At 38.9% G+C, this 12,000-nt stretch overlaps 1 pseudogene; it reads right to left on the minus strand.

Annotated features, from left to right (window-relative positions):
* Positions 1-1,463: 1,463 nt before the first annotated feature.
* On the minus strand, positions 1,464-1,563 carry LOC127077173 (uncharacterized; annotated as a pseudogene).
* Positions 1,564-12,000: the final 10,437 nt, after the last annotated feature.

Consider the following 12,000-nt stretch of genomic DNA (forward strand, 5'->3'; position numbering starts at 1 on the left):
TAGGTATCGGTATGTAAAGTAAGCAGAATAAGGGATCAAGACTGAGTCGGTCTATCTAAACTTAAAATCAAAATCAATCTTTTTACGGTCTCAACTTACAGGTTTAATAACAAGATTTTTTACAAAAGTAAAAGACATAAAGAAGTTAAAATCAATAGAGCGAGAGTTTGAGATTTTAACTGGACAGTGTAAGTTAGGCATTAATTCTAGATCAGGGCGAGAGCAAGTTTTAGAGTTAATTAAATCTGACCTTTTCCAAAAAGTATTTTTAAAGATTGAATGTGAGGACGAGAGTTAAGCATTTGGATTTAATTATATAACCTAAGTCAACAGAGCGAGAGTTTGAGATAAGGGTGTTTAAAACGGTCAGTATTTTCTTAAAAAGAGTTTCTGCAACTTTATTGTTTTCAAAATATGGTTTTTGACTTAATTATAAGTGACAGCAACATTAATATAAAATCATGGTTTATTCAACAGAGCGAGAGTTTGAGATAGAACCTTTAACCAATAAAGTTAACCGAAACGATTCATTTTAAAACTAAGAAACCGACAAAGACTTGATTCCCTAGTTTTGACGAACTACATACCGATATCCGTCTTATTAATATTTAATCTAGATATTAGTTTAGCTCTTAGTTTTTCCCCAAACAATCAAACATTTTCACCTTAGATTTACGTAGTAACCTTAGATAACGGTATATCGATTCATAAGTCCCTGTGGGATCGATATCTTTTAAAACCACGCGATAGAACTGTGCACTTGCAGTTTGTATCCCATTCTCGACTCACCCAGTCGAGCGATCAAGTTTTTGGCGCCGTTGCCGGGGACTTTTATTCAATCGATATCGTAACTCTTCCGTTACGCTGTAGAGACTAAGGTTTTTTTTTTCTTCTATTTTCTTTCTTTCGTTGATTTGTATGCCACGCACTCGCTCTCAAGGCGAACCGCTCTATTTACGAATCAACGATATCGAACTATATCTCCGAGTCTTACGACGAATTCGGGAATATCGTGCTGAAAACAATCTCCCTCCTATAAACCTTCCTGATTTCAAAAAATTTTCCTTCTTTAACCGAGATGGCAGAACCAGCTCGTGCTCTTAGAGATTACGCCGCTCCATCGCAAGATGAACCGCATTCAAGTATTGCTCCGCCCGCAATCGAAGCAAACAACTTTGAACTTAAACCTTCGTTGTTGCAGGCTGTGCAACAGAACCAATTCTCTGGAAATCTTACCGAAGATCCAAACCTTCATTTATCCGTATTTGTCCAATACGCTGATACTGTTAAAGCTAATGGTGTCACTTCAGAGGCAATTCGACTTCGTCTTTTTCCTTTCTCATTAAGAGATAGCGCTAGAAGATGGCTTCAATCTCTTCCTTCCAACTCAGTCACCACATGGAACGAGTTGAAGAAAGTTTTTCTTGCCCGATATTTCCCGCCAAGCAAAACAGCTATGTTAAGAGCCCAGATAAACGGATTTAAACAGAAAGACAACGAGTCTCTTTTCGAAGCATGGGAAAGATACAAAGACATGATGAGACTTTGCCCACACCATGGTTTAGAAGACTGGTTAGTAATTCACACATTTTATAATGGTCTCTTATACAATACAAGGTTAACAATAGACACCGCTGCAGGTGGTGCACTAATGAACAAACCTTATGCTGATGCTTACCAGCTTATCGAGAGCATGGCCCAAAACCACTATCAGTGGGGAACCGAACGAACGAATGTGGAAAAACCTCAACCGAAAACTGGCATGTACGAGATAAGTAACCTTGATCACGTCAATGCAAAAGTGGATGCTTTGGTCCAGAAAATTGAAAGTTTAAACGTATCACCTCCAGCAGCCGTGGTTGCTATAACTCAGAATTGCGAGGTCTGTGGAATCCAAGGCCACACTCCTGCGGAATGTCAACTCTTGACTGGAATCCAAGCAGAGCAAGTAAACTATGCTCAAGGAAGCCCCTATTCGAATACCTATAACCCAAATTGGAAGAACCATCCAAACTTCTCATATAAGAGTAATAATGCTTTATACGCACCTGGACAGTCTCCAAATCAAGCCCCATCTATACCTCCGGGATATCAGAAACCGAATCCTAACAATAATACCCCTAGAAAATCCAACTTGGAAATCATGATGGAAAACTTTATAGCTTCCCAACAACAAACCAATAAAGATTTCTTAAACCAGAACATACACACTGGCGAACAACTTAAACAACTAGCAAGCAAAGTAGATGCCCTGGCTACCCATAACAAAATGCTGGAAACGCAAATATCTCAAGTAGCTCAACAACAAGCACCTACTGCTGCACCAACTGGTACATTCCCTGGACAGCCCCAACCCAATCCGAGAAGCCAAGCTCATGCAATTATATTGAGAAGTGGAACGGAAGTGGAAGGACCGTCTGACCCAAGGATAGAAAACCAAAACCCTAAGAAATCTACTGAGGAAAGTGAACCTAAGGAAAAGGAAGAGAGTAATAAGGAAACCCTAGAAAAGAAGGAACCTTATGTACCTCCACCACCTTACAAACCACCTATACCTTACCCTCAAAGGCTTGTTAAAACCAAAGATGTAGGCCAATTTAGAAAATTTGTTGATCTCCTTAAACAATTAAACGTTACAATTCCGTTTACCGAAGCTATTACGCAGATGCCCTCATATGCTAAATTCTTAAAAGAAATTCTTTCTAATAAGAGGAAACTTGAGGATAGCGAAACCGTTACACTCCCTGCCGAATGTAGCGCTATAATCCAAAACATGCCCCCTAAACTCAAGGATCCGGGTAGTTTCTCTATACCCTGTCACATAGGAAAATTTGTCATCGACAAAGCCTTATGCGATTTAGGAGCCGGAATTAGCGTTATGCCTTTATCCATATGTAAGAAACTGGAAATGGGAGAATTAAGACCGACCAAAATGTCTGTGCAATTAGCAGATCGTTCCATCAAATATCCTGTAGGAATCCTTGAAAACGTTCCCGTACGCATAGGTCAGTTTTACATTCCCACTGACTTCACAATTATGGACATTAGAGAAGATGATACGACACCTATTATACTAGGAAGACCATTCTTAGCAACTGCCGGTGCAATCATAGACGTAAAACGAGGACGACTCACCTTCGAAGTAGGTGAAGAGAAAATTGAATTCATTCTTTCCCAATTCTTGAAAGCACCTGCAATAGAAGATACATGTTACTTCATGGATATCATCGATGAATGCATAAAAGAAGCAGAGTCAGGAGAAGACAAATCATCAGACTATCTTTTAGAGGACAAATCTAAACAATGCCTAGCAATAACACCAGATCCTACGCAGTGTCTTAACAAACCAACCCCTGATTTGAAAACACTTCCCAAAAATCTGAGATATGAATTCCTAGACTTAGAACTTGAACGACCTGTGATAGTTAATGCAGATCTAGGAAGACTCGAAACAGAAAAACTCCTACATATCTTAAGAAAATATCCAACCGCACTAGGATACCACATCACCGATCTCAAAGGAATAAGCCCTTCTATTTGTATGCACCGCATCATGTTAGAAGAAGACTGTAAAACCTCTAGGGAACACCAGAGAAGACTAAATCCGATCCTAAGTGAGGTAGTAAAGAAAGAAATAACCAAGTTATTAGAAGCAGGTATTATATATCCTATATCTGATAGCAAATGGGTTAGTCCTGTACACGTTGTACCAAAGAAAGGAGGCATAACCGTTATTGAAAACGAAAAAGGAGAAACTATAACTAAACGAATCGAATCGGGATGGAGAATGTGCATTGATTATAGGAAACTAAACAAAGCAACCCGAAAAGATCATTTCCCTTTACCATTCATTGACCAGATGTTAGAACGATTAGCTAAACATTCACATTTCTGTTATTTAGACGGTTATTCAGGCTTCTTTCAAATACCAATTCACCCTGATGACCAAGAAAAGACAACATTCACATGCCCTTTTGGTACCTTCGCTTATAGACGAATGCCGTTTGGTCTGTGTAATGCCCCTGCAACTTTTCAAAGATGCATGATGGCAATATTCGCCGACTTTCTCGAAAACATCATGGAAGTATTTATGGATGACTTTTCTGTATACGGACAAATTTCGAAGAATGCCTTGAAAACCTGGAAAGAGTTCTGGAGCGATGTGTAAAAGTAAACTTAGTACTTAATTGGGAAAAGTGCCACTTTATGGTACAAGAAGGCATTGTTTTAGGACACATCATCTCGAACAGAGGAATTGAAGTAGACAAAGCCAAAATAGAGGTAATCGAAAATCTTCAACCCCAAGAACTGTGAGAGAAGTACGAAGCTTTTTAGGACACGCCGGTTTTTACCGACGATTCATCAAAGACTTCTCTAAGATAACTAAACCCTTAACCGGACTGTTGATGAAAGATGCTGAATTCATATTCGACGATAACTGTTTAAAAGCATTTCAAACTCTTAAACAAGCATTGATCTCCGCACCCATTATGCAGACACCAGACTGGAATGAACCATTCGAAATAATGTGCGATGCCAGTGATTATGCTGTAGGTGCTGTTTTAGGACAAAGAAAGGATAAAAAGCTTCACGTTATATATTACGCTAGCAGAACCCTGGATGAAGCGCAGATGAATTATGCCACAACCGAGAAAGAACTCCTAGCAGTGGTATTTGCGCTAGATAAATTTCGTTCTTACCTGGTAGGAGCCAAAATAATAGTTTACACTGATCACGCTGCTATCAGGTACCTTTTAACAAAAAAAGATGCTAAACCTAGACTCCTAAGATGGATCTTGTTACTACAAGAATTCGACTTAGAAATCAAGGACAAGAAAGGAACTGAAAACGTAGTAGCAGACCACCTCTCTAGACTTGAGAACCTTGAACCAGAAAGAACATCCATTAATGATGATTTCTCGTATGATAAACTCATAGCTACTTTGGAAGAGAACAACTCCGACATGCAAGTAGAAACCACCTTAGCTATATCTGTCATACCATGGTACGCTGATCTAGTCAATTATTTAGCTGCCGGAATAGTTCCACCTACTTTATCTTACCAGCAGAAGAAACGATTCTTCCACGACATAAAACACTATTACTGGGATGATCCCTTACTTTTCAAAAGAGGCCCCGATGGTATTTTCCGTCGATGTATACCCGAAGAAGAGATAGAAAATATAATCCAACACTGTCACTCTGCGCCTTATGGCGGACACACAAGTACATCCAAAACCTGCTCTAAAATCCTACAAGCCGGCTTTTATTGGCCAACTATATGGAAGGACGTACATGCGGCTATTAAGGAGTGTGACAGATGTCAACGCACGGGAAACATATCTAGACGTGACGAGATGCCACAAAAAGGTATTTTGGAAGTAGAGATTTTTGACGTGTGGGGGATAGACTTCATGGGACCTTTCCCATCCTCTTTCGGTAACAAATACATACTCGTGGCAGTTGACTACGTATCAAAGTGGATCGAAGCTATAGCTTCTCCAACAAATGACACCCGAGTAGTAACTAGACTCTTTAAAAATATAATATTTCCGAGATTTGGCATCCCAAGAATAGTAGTCAGTGATGGTGGATCACACTTTATATCCAAGGTACTCGAAAAACTACTACTTAAATATGGAGTGAGACATAGGATAGCAACACCTTACCACCCTCAAACCAGTGGAGCGGTAGAAATAAAGGGACAATCTACAGAACCGTTCACCGTAAACGGGGCAACGTCTGAAACATTATCACTATGCGGGAAACCAACGAGGATTCGCAAATTCTACACTTAGACGAAACGCCCCCAGGACTCATAGACTATTATTAACAGTTTCTTTGTCGAGCTTGCGACATTTAAACAAAGCGCTTAGTGGGAGACAACACAAAATTAATTTGTTATTTTATTATTCTATTATTATTATCATTTCCTATTTTTCTCTTAATTATTTCTTTAATTTCTATTTAGTATTCATTATTGATTTATTCAAAAAGAAAAAAAAATATATCTATATATAATAATAATAATTCTTTTCTTCTTTCGGCATTTGGCCAAATCCTGACTTAAACTCATGTTTCTTTTCTCTAGCTAACACTAACCAGATGGGACATTCTGATCGTATGGGTATCAAGTTCAGAGGAATGGCTCAGAAACGAAAGTTTGAAGAACTAGCCGCTAGAGAGATGCTACCTAGTTTATATGCTGATGATTGGGCTATGACTGCCCTTGGACTGAGACAGAGTGTCCTGTTTTTGCTGAATCAGATAGGATGGGAGACCTCCCCCATCCTGAGACATTTCACCACCTACCGGAGACTCACACTAGAATTCCTTAGTTCATTAATCTATCTACCTAGCCATGGAAAAGGAATTAGCAGAGGTTTTATCCAGTTCAGAATGTTCAATATGGAGTACCAATTTAATATTAGAGACTTCACCAACCTTTTGGGTTTTCCTACCTCCTTTGATACATTCACTGTAAGCCAGGAAGAACTTTTTGAATATAGAGAGCTTGAACACTTTTGGGGTAAGCTGACTGGAAATGATGAGCCCGAAGAACATGAGTTTCTCTCTGGAAACATACATAACCCGACTTTTCGCTATTTCCATAAGATCCTGACCCACACTTTATTTGGGAAGAAGCCAAATAGTACTTCAGTTTCACGTGATGAACTCTTCATCATATTTTGTGCTTCCCAGAACCGTCCAGTAAACGGTGCTACTTTTATGTTAGCTAATTTGGACCACCTTATCCAGGATGAGCGAGCACCCATTAGAATAGGCGGTTTGATCACTATGATAGGTAATGCTATTGGATTACGTCAGCCTATGCTTGACCTTAGCCCTTTTTGTGGCATTACCACTATGAGTATACCCTTCCTCTTCAACACTATGTTTATAGCAAACATAGGGTCTGATGAGTTCGAGCTTATTATTGATAACCAGGTTCTCTGCCTATTCACCATGCCCGATCCTAGAACTAGTATTCATAATCAAAGGAACTGGCTCTATAACCTGAATGAAACCCCAACTCCTGCTGGATCCACTGAATCCATCCAGGACTATGAGATTTGTGATGACTATGAGCACTATGTTGACCATGTCTCTCTTGCTGAATCTGACCCTCAGACACCTTCCGGCTACTATGATATTGATCCTCCCCCTCAGCCTGCCCTGACCGAAGAATCAGCCATGCCTGATCTCCGACATCATATGCCAGGAACAGATATTAAAACCATCATTGAAGCCTTGATGTCAGAGCAAGACGCCCTCAGGGAAGATTTCCACAACTTGAGACTTGAAATCCTAGAATACATGAGCAGCACGGCAAGTCAGTTACGTATGTTACGGCATCATGTTAACTCTTTTGCTCCTCCGGCCAGAGATCCGAAGATAGATGGAATTTAGTTATTTCTTTCTAAGTTATTTAGTTTTAGGCTAGATTTTTCATTAATGTTGTTTGAATTCATGTTTATTTCTATTTCATTTCATTGTTTTTTTTTCCCTGTAATACATTATGATCATTTTTATTGAAGCTGTTTAGTTAATTTTATTATGCAATGGCTATTATGCTCTACTGTTGTTACCTATTATTATTATACAAAGCAAGTAAGCGTGCACAATACATTAAAACTGCAGACTAAAAATGATCATAAGCAAAATGAAACATTAAAATACGCTACCAAAGTAATTCTGTGAGGCGCTGCTGAAAGCCTTTCCAAAAAGAAATGTGTGACGAGCGTCACACTACCCATAACGGACGGCACGCCTATTGCCTGTTACGAGCGTCACAGCCTTGTGACGAGCGTAACACTCCTCAGACTAGTGAACGTTAGGGAGCCGTTGGAGACGAACGTTACACTTTAATTTTTTTACATTCCCCATTCATTTTTCATTTACCACACTTAATTACTCTTCAACCACTTTTTCTTTCTATCTTCCAATCCTTCTCCTATAAATACCTACCAAAACTTCCTTCATTCACCACAAAACAATTCTCTCATATCAAATACATTTCTTTTTCTTTCCAAATCATCCCTTCAAAAATTCATCGCAATGGCGGGAAATCAAAATTTCGGAAATATCATCTTCCGATCCGGAGATGACAACTATCAGCAAGCGCAATTCGAACGTTTCCAACAGCGAGGCGTCGCTTCCACCAGGTACCCCGATTTAACTTGTTTACAACAATTAGGATTACTCCAAGGTATCGAATGGATGCTCCGCCTAGCCGACTTAACCTTCCTTTGCACTCATAATCAACCCACCTACCCATCCCTAACCTTAGAATTCTTAAGTTCATACGACTACACCACTCCCGCCGGTGAAGACGAATTTTTAACCGGTACCGCAACCTTCCGCATGTTCAACACCGAGTACTCCTTAACCCAAACCAATTGAGTACCATGTTACAATTTCCCATAGAAGGTCAGGTACACCCCAGAATCCCTCCAAACTCAAACTGGAACACAGTTGGCGTTTTTGGCCTTTTTAAGAAAATTACCGGTATAGATACCTACAACTGGGAAGAACTCCTTCTCTCCCATATACATAACCCACTATCCGGTACTTCATCCGCATCTTGCAAAACACAATTTTGGAAGACCAAACAACAGCAAGGTCAACTCAAAGGAGCTATTTTTCCTCCAATGCGTCTTCGAACCGGATACTCAGGTAAACGCCGCCTCTTTTCTCTTTCATCATATCCGCACCTTATGTGCTAGAGGCCGGCAACCCTTTATAATTGGTGGATTAATAACCTCCATAGCACTTGGCCTACACCTAGGGGATAGACTCCAAACTTTAGAATCCCTACCTCCCCTGTCTATGGATATCAGCTATTGCCGCTCCAGCCGCCTGATTAAAAACAGAGTAGGCGGAGGATATTATCTTATGGTGAACAACCAGGCTGTCCCAAGCGTTGTTCTACCAAATATCGCCCTAACTGACGTCACAAACCCCGACCGCCACCTCTATGATCTAAACGCTCCTGAAACCACCGAGCCTTTACAAACAAACCCACAAACAGATGAGTTTGAAGAAATGGAACAAGGTGATCATCCTCCTACACAACATTCAGCCCCGCTCAACCCTTCCAGAAATGCAGCCGGCCCATCCTCCCAACGTCGTCGACGAAGAAGGCCTGCGACCAACGACGACATTATGGATGCTATCGATGGAATGCAGGCACAGAATACAGAGATGATGCAGATGATGCGTCAAATGCAACAGCAACAGGATGCTCGGAATGCCATAACCGACCAGCGGTTTACTGAATTGTTCAGCAGGTTCGACAACTTAGACATACGTCAAAGATCACCAGGTCCAAGAACCAGAGGCGGAAGGCAACCTTAGTTGTTATTTTCTTTGCATTTCCATTTTGTATTTCTTTCCCTTAAAACATTGAGGACAATGTTCAGTTTAAGTATGGGGGGGAAACAATATTCTTCCTATTACCATTATTCAAGTATGTTATTTTCCCTTTCATTGTTATTTCCCTTTCTTATTATCTAAAAAAAAAAAAAAAAAAAAAAAAAAAATTCTTATTATCTATTCCCCTCAATTTTCTTGAGCCATAACAAAAATTTAACACACCCAATAAGTATAAAGGTTGCTTACTTTATAAAACTTGAGTGAGATCAAAACAAAATCATTACCGTAACAACACTCTGAGAACCTCAATATGTTAGATCAGGATAAAGTACCTATTATACCGATTCCTTGAACTTTTAGTTCTATGGCAACCCCAAGTAGTTTATACAGAAGTCAGCACCATCTTAATAGCAAACTACGTGGAGAGCCGATGAATATAAGTGAATGATCCCCAAAGTAACCTAAAAATATAAATATATCAAGAAATGCACTAATTAAATTAGGTGATCCTTACCAGATCATTTAATCTAAAGGTTGCAGATCATGCAAAAGCACAATACGAAAGATCCATTATGAGTTGGTTCAGTAGGAATCTGGTACTGAACTTGGTAGGGCGGACTACGGTTCGATCCCCCGCAATCTGCAATGGACTGAATAATGAAGTTATCCGACTTATGTACCAGAACTTCTAGCTAAAAGCGGATCATAATCACTAACCGGTTACTCCACTATGTGCGCGAAAAGATAAAGGGCTTAATGTGATTTCGCTAGAATGAAAACGGGTAAAATAAGACTAAAGGAACCAGGATAGCTATCATAGGGTACTTGAACTGATTGACATAAGGTAGGGTTACCTAAGTTGTAACGGTAGTTGTTGATGTCAAGATTAAACTCAAGTCCTCCTAAACAAAAATCCTTTTGCAACCTAGTACGAATTGATGTGTGCTTTGAAATTTCATCTGGCTAAAACTTTTAACAAGTTCTATACTGAATTTTGCTTGAGGACAAGCAAAGATTTAAGTATGGGGGAGTTTGATAACACGAAATTATATCACATTTTAAGACTTAATTCAATTAGATTATATTATCATTTACTTTAGTTTATCTCATTTTATCAGATATTATGCAGTATTTCCTTGCTATTTATGTCAGGTATCCATTTTGAAGCAAAAGTGAAAAAGGGAAGAAAAGGAGGTGTAAAAAGCAATAAAAAGGAAACAAATAACCAAGACCAAGCCCAGCCCAAAAGAAAGTGCACGTTGTGCCTGTGACGGGCGTCACAAGGGTTGTGACGAGCGTCACACTAAAAGCACTCCTGTGACGAGCGTCACACATGGTGTGACGAACGTCACACCAGTCCTCTATATTTTTGGCGCAAGGAACTCAACTGACCACGTTGAAAGCTACTTCCACGCACGCTTAACCCTCGGAACGAGACCACGCACACGGAAACCCTTGAAAAGTAGTTACACCAGCAGCTGTATAAATAGCAGCTAATTGGGAAGTTTCAAAGGACCGGTTTTTCCACGCTCACATTGCCGAAGCTCTGCCAAATTTTCTTTTCACGCCTTTTGCTTATTTTTTCCTTTCCAGCACTTAGCATTGTTTATTTTATTTATTCCTTTTGCAAGCTTTACATTCTTTTTCCCTTGCAAATTTACCTTTCCAATTTTAGCTTTTAGATATTTTTCGCATAATAGTTTCTACACCGGAAACTATTGTGCAACTTTATACTGGATTTAACCTTACGTTATATTCCAGTTTTATTTCCTTGATTTAATTTACTGTTTAATTGAAGAATCCAAGAACAAATCCTACCGGCTTGTGGTGGAGTGTTCAAGACCATTGTATTACGCATTCAGGTTCTTTAATCATTATTTAATATTTTGTTTTATTATTTATCTATATTATCTGCCTGGAATGAGTATGTTTATGCATGATATAAATTCTTATTTATTTAGCATGTCTGGCTAATTTGCCTAGGTATCGGTATGTAAAGTAAGCAGAATAAGGGATCAAGACTGAGTCGGTCTATCTAAACTTAAAATCAAAATCAATCTTTTTACGGTCTCAACTTACAGGTTTAATAACAAGATTTTTTACAAAAGTAAAAGACATAAAGAAGTTAAAATCAATAGAGCGAGAGTTTGAGATTTTAACTGGACAGTGTAAGTTAGGCATTAATTCTAGATCAGGGCGAGAGCAAGTTTTAGAGTTAATTAAATTCTGACCTTTTCCAAAAAGTATTTTTAAAGATTGAATGTGAGGACGAGAGTTAAGCATTTGGATTTAATTATATAACCTAAGTCAACAGAGCGAGAGTTTGAGATAAGGGTGTTTAAAACGGTCAGTATTTTCTTAAAAAGAGTTTCTGCAACTTTATTGTTTTCAAAATATGGTTTTTGACTTAATTATAAGTGACAGCAACATTAATATAAAATCATGGTTTATTCAACAGAGCGAGAGTTTGAGATAGAACCTTTAACCAATAAAGTTAACCGAAACGATTCATTTTAAAACTAAGAAACCGACAAAGACTTGATTCCCTAGTTTTGACGAACTACATACCGATATCCGTCTTATTAATATTTAATCTAGATATTAGTTTAGCTCTTAGTTTTTCCC

Source organism: Lathyrus oleraceus, chromosome 4 (genome assembly GCF_024323335.1).
Source record: "Lathyrus oleraceus cultivar Zhongwan6 chromosome 4, CAAS_Psat_ZW6_1.0, whole genome shotgun sequence".
Classification (NCBI taxonomy): Eukaryota; Viridiplantae; Streptophyta; class Magnoliopsida; order Fabales; family Fabaceae; genus Lathyrus; species Lathyrus oleraceus.